Source organism: Pinus tabuliformis, chromosome 9 (genome assembly GCF_031772625.1).
Source record: "Pinus tabuliformis cultivar Carrire ecotype Pingquan chromosome 9, CPIR1, whole genome shotgun sequence".
Lineage (NCBI taxonomy): Eukaryota > Viridiplantae > Streptophyta > Pinopsida > Pinales > Pinaceae > Pinus > Pinus tabuliformis.
Window position 1 is genome coordinate 1,518,810,528 of NC_142307.1, and position 15,661 is coordinate 1,518,826,188.

The following is a 15,661-nucleotide window of genomic DNA, read 5'->3' on the forward strand; positions in this document are numbered from 1 at the left end:
AATGATATGAAACTTAGTAGAAGACTTTCCATGATACATGAACATTTGAGGGCCATTAAAAAGCCCCCCATTAAGAGCATACAGGTGCAATATAATATTAGGTTGTTCATATTACATAAGAAGTGTGAATGGAATAATAGAGATATGGTTGACCAAAAGTTATCTAAATTTAATCTCTGATGTTGTAGAGCTTGGATGGAACATCCATTTCTAAGGAATCACAAGAAAAAGGTTATCTTTTCGTTGCAAATGATGAATAATGTAAATTATATTTTTCTAAGGGAATTTCAGGGAGGAATATGATGATTTCATGAGATTTTATTTGGTGCAATTGATGTTTGTTGATGTAGGATCTACCAAAAAGACCAACTTTTTCCACTAAAGCCATGGCCAATAGAAGTTGCGTGGGTTTGCACACCTTTCAAACATGGAACCTAAGTGGAATACGTTTCCCAAGAGGAACAATGCCAGTTAGGAGGGCCATTATTAATGACTTAATTTGCCTCAATTCCTTTGAACAATCTGGAAGAAAAACTAAACATTTAAACATATCAATCTCGCAGAAATTGACCGTTTTTAGTGGAAATGAACACGAGGAGGGGTAATCAAATCATTCAAAATTTTAATATGAATTGAATTGGTAAACCTCGTCTCTCTCTGTTTATACTAGTTTTAAATAACTGGCATTGCATCGACTATTATTGATGGTAGGGCGTACCTAGCTATGAATAGTTGAGCTTGCACTGGTGAACATTTATGGAGGGAGGTGAATGAACGTTTCAATAGTAGGTGAAGGAAGAGATCCATCATGAGCAGGGGAATGAATAAAGCCTTCATGAGAAGGGGTATATGTTCTGGTGATCACAAGTAAGGGCAGAGTTTTTGGTGAAACGTTGGCTCAAGTTATGGGATTTCAGATCGGGAGAGGTTGGCGGAGAGTTAATGCAGGGAGGGAGAGTCGATGACATGAGGTAGTAGTTAACGAAGGAGAGGGGACCAATGGGCAGTGATGGGAGGTTGCTACAGAAGGCAGTAGGTTGTACCGATGGACATCCAATTAGATAGGGATGCTAGAGTAATGGACTTTTTGGATGACTGTAAATCTAAAAAGTCGCATTATAGACTACTCCCAATTTTATAGTGAGATTTTTATGCCCAGAAGAAGACTCTCATATGTGTACAGATGTAATCATACATATGAGGGTTAAATGTACACCACAACAATCATTCACTAATACCTTTATAAATAAATAAATAAATACACACACACACTGATAATCTAATTTTTAGAAGTGGTGGTTGTAGTCACAATCTTGTGAAACTCGTTTTACATTATATTCTAGGAAGGCCCATCATATCTCAAAACAAGAGACCAAGAATCATTTTGTTTACTATTTTGTGGAAAACAAATTTATTTCTCTATTTTGGTGTGCTTAAAAGTTGGCAGCCAATATTTACTGTGCGATTGACCCATTAATGTGTGGGGTTGTATATGCTCACCAATGGGTAATGTACTTGCTTAATTCCACTGGTGGGTAATGTATTTGCTTAAATATAATGGTGGGCATATATAGCCCCCACGCATTAATGGGTCCATAGCACAGTAAATATTGATTATCTTAGAAGTTAGGATAGGTAGGCACTTTTTACTTACGAATGGAAGATATTAATTTATTGCTTAAATGGAATACATTTAATATTTATTATATGGTGATATGGGAAATATGTTTGCCATTGATTAAAAATTTTGATTAAATTTTTTGATGATATAGATTAAGTTAAAGTTGTGTCAAAATACTTAGATGCATCATTTAATAATCTATGGAACTTCGATCATAATGATATTTATTTGTAAAATTTATATTAAATTTTAAATATTTATATAGTTCTTTTCTAATAAGATTAACTTATTTCTTAACTAATAAACCATTACTATTTTAGTTATTTAAGAATGTTGAATTTATTAATGTGTGTAAAAGACACCTTCATCCTTTAGGGTATGAGTAGGTACTCATTTCTCACCCTCACAAAAACGCATATCTTCCTCGCACTCACACAAATGCATATCGTGATTTCTTACAAGGGTGGGTGCACATATAGGACCCACATTCCTATGCTACATTCCTATTCTTATGATAAGGGTAGATATGTGCATTGTTAAATGTTTTTTTAACCCTCACTTAGGCCTTCATGAAGGTTTAGACAAAAAACAAATAAATATCAACTAAATAAACAAATAAAATATCATTTCCATAGACAAAAAATTTCAGTAACTTACAAAATTCCCCTCTATCTCCCCCCTTCTAGCTCCACCTCTATATCCCTCGGCCCCTTTTTATCTCTCTCGTCCACTCTTTCTCTTCTTTTCTTCATTGGGTTTGTGACTTTATCTCCCACCTCCATCCTTGACTCTATCTACCTGTGAATATCTTTATCTCTTTGTCCTTCACTCCCTTACTTTCTCTCTCCCCCATTATTCTCTGTGTGTGTCTCTCTCTCTTAGTTCTTCCCTTTTTCTTTCCCGTCCAAATCTACCTCGATCATTGTCTCTCTCTATCTCTCTTTCTCCTTGATAATGCCTCCTCCTTCCTCTAATTATTATTCCAACCATCCCTCTATCCCTCAATCCCTTGTACAAGAACCCCCATCAAATTCTCTATCTCTCCAAGTGATTGTTTACAAACCATGTTCCTCACTTTTCATTTCACTCTTTTCTATCTCCACCCTTCTCTCTCTCATACTTTGTCTCTCTCACATCTTTTATGCCCCATTCTTGATCACTCACTCACATAGTATCTCCCCTACCGCTCCTTTTTCCACTCTCTATACATCTCTTCTTCCCTCACTCAATCCCTCCTTCACAACAAACCCCCTAAGATTTTATGTCTCTCTTCCTCCTTGTGTTTCCCATAACTCTCTCTCTCCCACTACTCTCCCTCTCTTTTACTTTTCCCCAAGTGGCAGGAACATGCATGACCTCATAGCACTAGAAAGGTGTGCACATTTTTAGCATGAGAAAAATATATTGTTTTTTTTTTTTATATATATTGGGAATATTACTTGAGCAATGAGTTGTTTGCTTTGGATATATATATATATATATATATATATATATATATATATATATATATTTGTGTGTGTGTGTGTGTGTGTGTTTGATAACAAAATTAATCATTTGGGTGGAAAATACATCAAATATTAATTTTCAAGAAATATATCATTACAATAAATTCTAAAGACAAATTAATAAGTAATAATGGATTCTAAATATAACCTATATAATTAATTGTTAAACTATTAAAATTGTTAAAATAGTGATCCGTAAATTGTTGGGGATATTCCACTGGACAGTTTGTCACAACAGATTTGATAATAATATCTTACAATACTGAAATTTTACACTATTATAGTTTTATTAAAATTATATATTTGTAGATTTAACTGTAATTAGTGCATGCATGTGAATGGAAATTATGCAGAAAAGTAGAGAACGACAAAATAATCTTACACACACACACACACACATAAGACACACGATATGCTCTCTGGGAAACCCTTTTAGGAGAAATCCCAACTGGAAGGTGAGGTTGTTGCACTCTCTTTCTCTGTCTGGAAATATCGCTACAGGTACAAAGAAGTAATATTTGTAGCCCATGGGATGCTACAGTACATAGATCCTCTCTATGTACTCTACCTCCTATATCTCCTAACTATCTTTTCTCAACTATGGAACAAAATTCTCTCGAAAGAATGGAATGCCTCTCCTCCTAGTGGCCCAGTTATAACACATCATGATAGCCTACTAGTGGTTAATTTTTACTACATCAACTATTAACTAGACTTACAATATAGACTCTTCTAGAGTATTTTACATCATAATCATGTGGCTAGTCTCTTTTCCAAGAATAATGGGCGCTGACGTGACATCCTCCTGTTATAGACATATTTGGGCACTGCAACCCCAATCTTATATGTCGATAAACCAAGGGATCTTTAACCCCTAGAAGTGTTGTTTCATACCCTAAAGGATCATGGTCAACTGATTACATCATTCCCTAGAAGTTCCACTTGAAAAACCACTCAGAAATGGCCAAAACTGGACCATATTGACTACTCCATTGTCAGGGTGCGATGCATAATCACTCCTACACTAGCCAGGTGTGATGCATACTGAAGAGGCCTTGTGTGGGGTGCGATGAGCGAGAATGGACAGATGTCCGAGACAATTTGCTAATTGGATGCTCATGGAATCTTCTAGAAACTTCTCCTATGACACTTGCCTCTCTAAATTCGCCCAGGGATGAGTAAGAGATCCAAGAAATCTCCAAGTGGAACCAAGAACAACAAGTGGAATGACACTAATCAAAAACCCAGAGATGACTCACACCCTTACAGACATCTATAAATGTATCCCTCATCTGAGAGATCTGGAGACTGGAATTTTGTAATATGCAAAGAAGTGTTGATAGTTTGTCTTTGAGAGAGAGCATTGTATTGTTGAGTGATCTTGATTTTCATGAGGTGAAGAGGGCTTTGATGCTGGGAGGATGACGCTGGATCAGACAGCTGGGTTGTAATTCTCCCTTCTATTTTAAAAAAGTTCTTTGAGTTTTCCTTCATACAATCATGTATTTGTGAATGTTGTTATTTATGAATGCTATTGTATGTTCATTGTATTCTTGATTCTGTAATGATTATGATATAATAGATCGAGATGCTTTGATAGTTCTTTGTTACTTTGTTTCTACAGGTGTTCTCCAAGTGGGATAAGTACGGAGAGGAGTTGCAAGCTATGTCAAGGGGGAGAGAGATCAAGCAAGGAGTTAAGTGGAAGATCTAGGTTGGTTCCTTTGCCTCTCTCTTATCTATTATACATAGAGGAAATCACAAATTGATTTGATTGTTTGTTTCTAGGATAGCTGCCAATCCTAGAGGGCTAGCAGATTGAAAAGACACTAGTTTTTCCGAAAAAATGGCGACCACAGTGGGAGTCGAATAGATGTTTTGTTTGTTTTGTTGTTTGTTTTATAAACTTTAGATGGAGCCTGAAGTTAGCCAGATAACCTTCGAACTACTCTTGCTCTGCAATTTCAAAGTAGATGAATGTTGTTTCAGTCAATCTCCGGTTTAGTTTATGATTTTAACATGTAACTTACAAGCATTCTAGATGCCCTTTTGGTAGCTCAGTAACCTCCCAAGATCATATCTCTGTACTTTTCTCTTTACTGTCCATAATAGCTCAACTTAACTCACTAAAATCAGTTGCAAATTTGAGCCAAAACACATCTCAGTTGCGCTCCCTGGCCCATCGCATTGTCTGTCACTGGAAACCAGTATGCATCACACTTCCTGAGTGTAGCAGGTGTGATGCATCCCCATTTCTGTGAAGCACAGGTGCGTTGACTGAGTAATCCTATTTCTTTCTTTGAAATTTGGAGTTTTTTCTCCTTGTTTTCAGCTCTGTTTAGTTGATTTTTCTGCTTATTAACAATACCTCATTACTGAAGCCTTCTTGCATTACATAGATCAGCCTCCATTGATTAGGATTAGTAAATGTTTTTATGTATTTGTCCATCATTTACAATCCTTTGTCGAAAATTTGCTTAAATTGATCTGTCATTTTGGTGCAAAAAGTGTCGTAACTGTCGTTTTGTGTCAAAAAGAGGAGTGTCGTAAAGTCTTCCTTCTCTAGATAGTCGATAGAACTTTTTGTCATGTATTTGATTTGATTTTCTGATATTTGAAGTGTCGAAAGCATTTTCTATTCGAGATTGAAAAGTTTCGTTTAGTCTTCCTTTCCATTTTGAAAAAGAAATTGTCGAAATGTCACTTTCAGTAAAAATATTTCAGATCTTTGCTCTACTTAGTTTTCTTTTCGGAATTTTTCACATTAAAGGGAACAAAAAACAAATACATGCATTTGCATTTGCATTTAGACTGTGTGCGAAAAATGATTTAGGAAAAGTGCATTTAATGTGTGGTCTTTGCTCTTTGTTTGAAAGAATCGTAATATTCTTTCCTTAGTAGCTAGGATTTTCATTGCTAAAAATAAACAATGATTGTTTATCATTGTAGATTGCATTTTTAGGAATTTTACATCTACATCACGTGGTGAACCATTGAAAGGCAAAATTCTAAACAAGATCAACTCTAAAATAAATTTCAATGAACTTAACAATGCTTTGGAACCTAACGCAACACATCTAGAGGTCTAGGCTAGAGACGTGTTCCGGCGTTGTAAAATCTAGTAACTATCATTTTCATCAAAGGTTGGGTGATTCCTCCTCTTTGATATGACAAGTGCTAGCATGGACTTGTGCTCCCCATACCGTCAAGTATATATTGGGAGACCACAATAGGCTTATATCCTTTACCCATAGGAGGCCATGTTTGCTGCCCTATCGATCATAATGCACTGAACACAGCATTCGGGAAGATTGACTGTTGTACATAAATCCTTGGTAATTTCTCTTTAATCTACCACCAAGGTGTATATTGCAGTTTTGCGCTTGGTTTGGTAATCCCTCTATCTAGATTTACAGAGTAGTCACTTTCTTTCCTTTTCAACTCCTTTAAAGAAAAGGTCCATCTGAGCACTTTTCACTTCATGCTCATTAAAAATCAAAGGGGACTAGAGTCATCTTTAACTTTTTCTCGACTCTTAAAAATTGAAAAAGCAAAGTTGTGTCAAAGCATCATTAAAATTTATTTAATTTGGAATAACATCCCTGTTCCTTCATTGATCTTAGGTTGAGATAATGGAGTCCACCAATCAAGGAATCCCTTTCGAGGGGAATCCTAGTCCTTTCTCCTCTTGTGGAAATATTGGTGCTCCGTATATGGCCACATTGTCCCTTCCGGGAATTACAACTGGCCTACTAGTATGGCTATTCTCAACCTATGTCATTCAAAATACCATGATTCCTCTGCAATCGAATCAACCTCCAGTTGATCCTAAAGTTGACCCTTTTCCTTCTTCCTCGTTTGTTTCTCCCTCTCCCTCCCCCTCTTCCTCTTCACTTAGTGAAAATATTAGTACTAGTAACCAGGTGGCTAAGAAGAAGAAGAAGAAGAAGAAGCCAATTCAGCAAGGGGGCAACCAAGCAACCATTGCTTTGGATGCAACATCTAATGAAAATCTGTCCGTTAAGCCACACAAAGTCAAATATCCATGCATAATTTGTGTAGAAGACCATTTTCATCGAAATTGTCCTTACTTTCCTCGGATTTTGAAAGAATGGTCTTCCGGTTCACACCATCCCATGTTGTCAACCTCTGGAGATCATGTTGGTAACACACCATCAACTAGTGATACTAAAGTTCACGAAAAAAAGGGAAAAGTCAAGCTTCCATGTAGGTTATGTGAAGGTATACACCCCTTTCACCTTTGTCCGTACTTGGATGAAGCCAAAAGAGTTTTGGATAACAGTCCTGCTTCACCGCAGTGACTCCAATCTATCTACAAGAAACTCTCCCTAAGTCGTTTACTAGTTGAAAATTCGACTGACTTAAATCAGCCGTCGGTCGAAAACACTCTCTCTAAAAGTGAATCCTATGAGTCTATACCTAACAAAAATCAACAGGTCGAGGTAACAGTTGATCCAATTTCACCTTCAACAAATCGTACCTTTCTCGAAGACAGTGAAAATGATACCACTCAAGTTCTTTTTGTTACCTCAGATTCAAATGAGCTTGAGGGCAATCCACCTGTCCCAGCAAGACAGGAGGAAAATCCTCCAATTCTCGTAACTCAAGGGGTTAATTATCCCATTTCTACGGTGCCCCCTCCAAGTAGTCTACTTACTTCCTTCGATTGGAATCAACTAGTAGAATCCTGCCTTCCTTCTTATGTGCCTTTCCAGATCATAGTACAAGTTTGTAATATGATTGTATCTAGCACTATTATAGATGAAGGTGCATCTGTGAGTATCCTTTCCTCAACTACTTGGTAAGTGCTCGGTTCACCACCGCTTGTGCCTATTACACAGAATCTGTTGGGCTTTAAAAAAGGAACCAGTCGACCGTTAGGGATCCTTCCTCAGTTACCTATCACTTTGGGAGGAAAAATCGTTTATCTGAACGTGATGGTAGTCCCAGGACCTTTAGATTACAATTTACTTCTTGGGCGTGACTATGTTTATCGCATGGGAGCTATTGTTTCAACACTCTTTCGAGTGATTTGTTTCCCACATTAAGGCATAATTGTCACCGTTGACTAGCTTTCATTTCTCAGTCCAAATATAGCTCCTAGTCAACCATCATCCCTAAATAGTCCATTTATACCAATGGTATCATCCCCACCACGGGTTAATTATGTGGCAACCTGTTCCATACCTACATCAACTGACGATCAATTTAGTGATGTTGTACAACATGTACTGAAGGCATTGGAACCAGAGTTCTCCTTCATGACCTCTTACGGGTTGTGATCAGAGAGCCGAAGGATAGTTCATAGTCTTGTGTCAACCTCGTTAAAAAATGAAACCAAGGATATGAGCATAGTTCCTTGTCTTGTCTCAAGCTCATTAAAAAATGAAACAAGGACCCCTAGAGCAATTTCCAAGTCGAGTCTTTCACTTGATCTCGTAAATGAACCTTCATTCCATCCACCTTACTGCTATGAGTAGTATGGTGAATGTAACGAAGCTTAGGGGGCATGCACCCTTGTCTATTTGGCAGATGAACCCAACTGAAAAGATAGGTTTCCCTGTAGGTTATGTGATTGGAAGTGCCATTCCACACCATTCACCTTTATCTATTTGGCAGACAAAGCCAAGGAGGTGTTTCGTCGGCTACACTGACAAAAACAATCCTACTTAACTGTAGTGATTTCCATATGGTTACCTGGAGACTCTCCTTTTCTCAATGCCCGAGGGCATGCACACCTTTGTATGTAAGCTAAAGATGACCAATTTCATTTTTTAGCTTTTTAGTTTTTTTAGCCTTTTAGTTTGGTCATTTCTACCCTACATAAAAAGGCACTAAGCATATGTTCCCCCCGAGTTCAAGCTCATTAAAAAATGAACCTGGCTCTGAGCATATGTTATCGTAGAGTTCAAGCTCATTAAAAAATGAACCTACCCCTGAGAATATGTTATCGTAGAGTTCAAGCTCATTAAAAAATGAACCTACCAATGAGCAATGTTTCCACAAGGTTCAAGCTCATTAAAAAATAAACCCACCACTGAGCATATGTTGTCGCATGGTTCAAGCTCATTAAAAAATGAACCAGGCTATAAGCAATGTTATTGCATAGTTCAAGCTCGTTAAAAAATAAACCTACCACTGAGCATATATTCCCCCAGAGTTCAAGCTCATTAAAAAATGAACCCACTTCGATAAATAACCCTTGTGATCGCAATTATATCAGCCTTTTGAACGTTGGTTATGTTCCCTGATCGGAAAAGTCACCCCTTTCATATTATTTTATCCTTTTTCGGACTTAAGGGATTATGCTACAAAAAAGAACTGCTAGAGTTTTCTTTTCAGCCCTTTTCAAACTCTCTAAACATGAAAAGGACCGATTTATCCTTGTCGTTAAACTCATTAAAAAAATAGCGACAAAATTGTCCACCCAAACAAGAACGAGTTTCACTGTCGCTAGACTCGCTAAAACATAGCGATAGGTTTTCCCAAAGGGAAAATTATAGAACAAGGATATGTTATCCTCCTCAAGCTTGACAAAAATAAAGAGGTACTGGTTAGCAATGACTGGGGAAAGAAGGAAGAAAACTTGAAGAATTTTATTGGTAGTAGGTCGCTCTTGAACATGACACTTTCACTCCATCACCATGATTGAGTCGGGGTGGGTTATTCCATTCACCGGTCATATCACCATTGGTCCTCCATACCATCCATATTTTGGGGTTAACGCTACCAATCCATCTCAGTGTCGCTGATATGTTCAGGAGAAGTCATTCAGAGAATTCACCATCCAGTTAATGCCTCATCCACTGCAATACCTTCACCCTCCATTTTTCATGACTGCCATTCTTAAACCTTGTATCGTGAAATCGTTTTTCACCTCTAGAAAATAATTTGCTTCGTTTCGTGTCATAGATGTGGGATTCATTAAGGCCCTCCTACGATGGGTCACTTCTTGTCGACATCAGCTCATTATCCAAGAAGTTGACTTAGAAACAACCCTTTCAGTACTTTGAAGCTTGCATGCCTCAATGGAAAGTTTCTCACTTCCGACGACAAGTTGACATCAATGGCCTTCGACCGAAAGATTTTGCATGGTGTTCGACATCGGATCATATATCCACACCACGTGAATTGTACTGTAGTACCTTGAGGGTCATTATCATTATCAGTTATTCCTCTCATGTCTGTTAACAACTTACATTATTGGCTGGTAATCAGGCAATGTCTATCCATGTTCGACTTTAGGACATCTTTTCACATGGATTGACTTGTACATCAGGCAAAGATTGAACTAGTTTGAAGACCCCGGATCTATTTTCACCCATCCAGGCTGCGATATATTCAAGAATATAAAGACATCAAATGTACACAGAAGCTGCACAGATGATCATCCAAGCTAAGGGATGATGACTCTACATATAAAGAATCACCAATCTGCAATTGCAGACGATTATTTGTCCTATGTACATGAAAATGAATTTATAAAGCTAAGCATGGGAATTCGCGCCTCAGCTAGATCATGAAAATAATATGATGATGATGTATGTATTGTATCTTATACAAGTCACCTTCCAGTTCGAATACCTCGAATCCTCATCATAAATCATTTCGCCCGACATCAAAATATTTACGACTTCATGCTTTAGGGGGCAACTGTTATAGACATATTTGGGCACTGCAACCCCAATATTATATGTCGATAAAACAAGGGCTCTTTAACCCCTAAAAGTGTTGTTTCATACCCTAAAGGATCATGGTCAACTGATTACATCATTCCCCAGAAGTTCCACCTGAAAAACCACTCAAAACTGGCCAAAACTAGACCATACTGACTGCTCCACTATTACGGTGCGATGCATACTGAATCCTACACTAGCCAGGTGCGATGCATACTGAAGAGGCCCTCTGTGGGGTGCGATGAGTGAGAATGGGCAAATGTCTGAGACAGTTTGCTAAGTGGATTCTCATGGAATCTTCTAGAAACTTCTCCTATGACACTTGCCTCTCTAAATTTGCCCAGGGATGAGTAAGAGATCCAAGAAATCTCCAAGTGGAGCCAAGAACAACAAGTGGAATGACACTAATAAAAAACGCAGAGATGACTTACACCCTTGCAGACATCTATAAATGGATCCCTTATCTGAGAGATCTGGAGGCTGGAATTTTGTAATCTGCAAAGAAGTGTTGATAGTTTGTCTTTGAGAGAGAGCATTGTATTGTTGAGTGATCTTGCTTTTCATGAGGTGAAGAGTGATTTGATGCTGGGAGGATGATGCTGGATCAAACAGCTGGGTTGTAATTCTCCCCCCTATTTTAATAAATTCCTTTGAGTTTTCCTCCATACAATCGTGTATTTGTGAATGTTGTTATTTGTGAATGCTATTGTATGTTCATTGTATTTCTGATTCCGCAATGCTTATGATATAATAGATTGAGATGCTTTGATAGTTCTTTGTTACTGTGTTTCTACAGGTGCTCTCCAAGCGGGATAAGTACGGAGAGGAGTTGCAAGCTCTGTCAAGGGGGAGAGAGATCAAGCAAGGAGTTAAGCGGAAGATCCAGGTTGGCTCCTTTGCCTCTCTCTTATCTATTATACATAGAGGAAATTGAAAATTGCTTTGATTGTTTGTTTCTAGGATAGTTGCCAATCCTAGAGGGCTAGCAGATTGAAAAGACACTAGTTTTCCCGGAAACACCTCCCGAACTATAGGTGTGAAAACATGAAGGTCAACTTCTGAGTGGCATAACATTTACATATGAACTCTTATTGGTCCACTTATTACATTGTTTGAAAGATATTTTTATGTAGAATAGTATTAAATGGTGCAACACTATAGCAAATAAGTTTTTACCCCAAAGACCGTCATTTGATTCCTCGAAACACTCCCAAACGGTTTTAGCTCGTTTTTCCAAAATAGGTCTCACCGGTAAGAATGGTCCCATGAGTTGATTCCTCCACTTTTTCCACTACAAATGCATCAATATAGATGCCAGACAATATAATGATCTAATTTGGATCACACCTCCCCATTTTGGAAGGTTTTTGGTCCCCAAAAAGCTTCTAATAAATGAGGTGAGGAAATTTTTCCTCCACCTTCTCTCTGGTGTACCATTTAGCTTTGCGTGGAAGTTGCCCCTTCAACCAAATATGAAAGAGGTCATGATACCCCTGTCTTGTAGTTATGGGCCTCTTATTTCAAATTTTATCTTCTATCAACTCCACCTTAGTATCTGGTGCCAAATCCTCCACAGAAGGTAGGACTTGTTCCTCTTCCTGATCTAGTATGGAAGGCTCATAGTGTTTCAAATTCTCTACATTCATAACTGAGTAAATGTACATATATGGTGGTAAACTGAGTTGATAGGAATTATCACCCACCTTTTCTAGTATCTCAAAGGGACCATAGCTCAAGGACTTGATTTTCTTACAAGGCCCCTGTAGCCTCTCCTTGTTCAACAGTAACCGTACTCTGTCTCCCACCTTGAATAACTTCTATGTTCTTTATTTATCATGTCTAACCTTATATTAATCTTGTGACTTCTGCAATTTTTCTTGTACCTGTACATGGATTTTCTTGGTGTTCTCTCTAAAGTTTTCAACCCTAAAAGTACATCTTGTAAGATCTTCCCTCACTCCTCCTTGTTTCCCATATGCAATATCAAAAGGTGAAGGTGGTAAATATCCAAAGCAAGTTTCAAATGAGGCTTTCTTGTAGTAGTGTGAAGTTCTATGTTTTAATAATGTTGTATATATACCAAAATTTTATCCCAGGTCTTCGATGCTCCTCATTGTATCCCCTTAGAAGTTGCAGTAAAGTCCTATTGACTACTTATGTATGACCATCTATCTATGGATGGAATGTTATATATCTCTTAAATTTGGTGTCCATCTTCTCCCACAATGTAGTTGAGAATGCACTGAGAAATATTCTATCCCTGTTTGAAATGATGCTCCTTTTTATCTCAAAGTGCACCCAGACCTATCCAAAAAAAAGTTTAATTCTTGTTGCCGATAATGGTCTTTTTATAGGGAATCAAAACATGCATCTTGTTGAACCTATTAAATACCACGAATAGGTAGTCATGTCCCTTCCTGGTGTTCTATAGACCTTTGAAAAATTCCATGGAAATTATTTCCCAAGGATGAGTAGGTACATGTAAGGGATGATATAGACCCTATTTCATGTTTCTAGGCTTGATGGTACAAAAAATCATGCATCCTCTTATGAACTAACTACCTTCTCTTACCAATTTTGGCTAATACACATACCTCTGCAAGTTAGACACGATCTTCCCTACACCAAAGTGCCATGCAACCATGGAGGTGTGAGCCTCTTTGATCAGTTGCAGTTGCTCACATTTAAGAAAAAATAGATTATCTATCCTGTAGAGTAACCCATCCTGTAGATGGTAGTCAACCATGGTATCACCATTTTGCACATGACTCTAAATATAAAATTGTTGATACATCTCCTTGAAGTCAACATCTTCTGAATATGCCTCTTTGTATGCATCGTGGGTGAATGGCTCTATATGCATAATAGTCTGCAAAGTTTTGATCTTTGATGTGGGTGGCCTTGAAAGAATTTCCTCCAACTTGTTGGTGTTTCCCTTCTCATACTTGATCACCAAATGAAACTATTGTAAAAAACATATCCACTTGTAATGCCTCATCATTTGTAGCTTTCTTTGGGTCTGTAAGTATTATCATGGCTGGTGATATGTGTGGATTACTATCTCCTTTCCCATTAGACAGTTCTTCCACTTCTTTAGAACTTGGACTGTGGCATAAATCACATTATTGTAGGTAGGGTAGTTAAGGACCACACCATGAAATAATTCATAATGGTATCATACATGCATTCCTCCCTACATCAAGACAACTCCCATAACATACCCATTCACATCTATCTCCACTTCAAAGGGTAACTCCAAATTTGGTAATGCCAGAACTGGTGCTTCAATTATATTCTTCTTTAGCTCTTCAAAACACCTCTTCTAGCCTTTTCCCCATTGGAAAATCTTGCCACTTGTCATTGTGGCATGTAGTGGCGTTGGTACCACTAAAAATGAGGCTACGAATTTTGCCTAGGTACTGTGCTACCCCAATGAAATACTCACCTCAGAAACATTAATAGGAACATGCCATTTCATGATGGCCTCCATCTTGGAAGGACCTATCATCAGTTCTCCTCCACCAATCAAATACCTAACATAAATCAAAGACTATTGCACAAACTCACACTTTTTGAGATTTTCTAGCAGTTGGTGTTTCTTCAATGTTTCCATCACTTACGTCAAATGTGACATATTCTCCTCCCCGATAACACTACATGGAATTATATCATCCAAATAGACAATACCAAATGAATATATAAAATAGCACAGTACATCATTCATTAATCTCATACATGTATTTGGTTCATTACATATGCCAAATATCATAATTAACCACTCATACAAACCTTTCCTGGTTTTGAAGGCGGTCTTCCATGGATATTCTTCTTTGACTCAAACATGGTGATGTCTAGACTTCAAGTCCATCTTGGTGAAGTACTTTTCTTTCCGAAACTAATCCGCCAAGGAGTAATTGTTCTTGAACGTGTTTTTGTTAACACCCTATAATCTATACACATCTGCTAAGTCCTATCCTTCTTTGGAACAATGATGACGGGTAACCCACATGGTGATGCACTTGGTTGAATGACACTCTGTTCCAGTAGTTCCAGCAACTGTTTTTTCACCTAACTTGCTTCTATAATATACTGCCTGTACAACCCAATATTTGGCAATGGGGAGTCTGGAAATAGCTGGATCTTGTGCTCCACTTCTCTCTTGGGTGGTAACCCTTTAGGATCTCAAAACACATCCCTATATGCCTATAAAAATACCTCCAATTGTTGTTTTTTTTTAATTACTACACCCCTCCAGGGATGCCTTGCCTCTTATTGACTCGTCGTTAGATTGAGTTTCTATTAAAAACAATAAAACATACTTCTTGCTGAAATTGATCAATTTCTTGGATTGGTTGGCGTTTACTGGTGAAATTTTTGAATTGTCTTTCTGCACGTTGATGATGAATGATTTTCGATCCTTGATGAGCTGATATTGGTTGGATCTCCTCATGAATATTTCATCATGCATGTACATGTATGGACTCCCAAACACGAATCAACATACATCAAGGGGAACCACATCCAGATCTACTTCGTCAATAAAATCAACACTGGTAGCAAATATAATTTTGCACTATTTTGTTACCTTTAGCTCTAAATTCTTATTTACCCATCCTAGTAGATATGGGCTTGGATGATCACGAACTTCCATCTCCAACTTCTTGACCCTCTCTGCCACAATGCAATTCGTTTGCAATCCTGAGTCAAATAGAGCATCAATCTTTGTTTTGTATACATGTATCTTTATATGGAAGAGTTTGGTCATTTCTTTCTCTTCCTATTGCTGAAGGCTACTCAGATTCACCTCCTTCTACACTGACATACAAAAAATCTTCTCA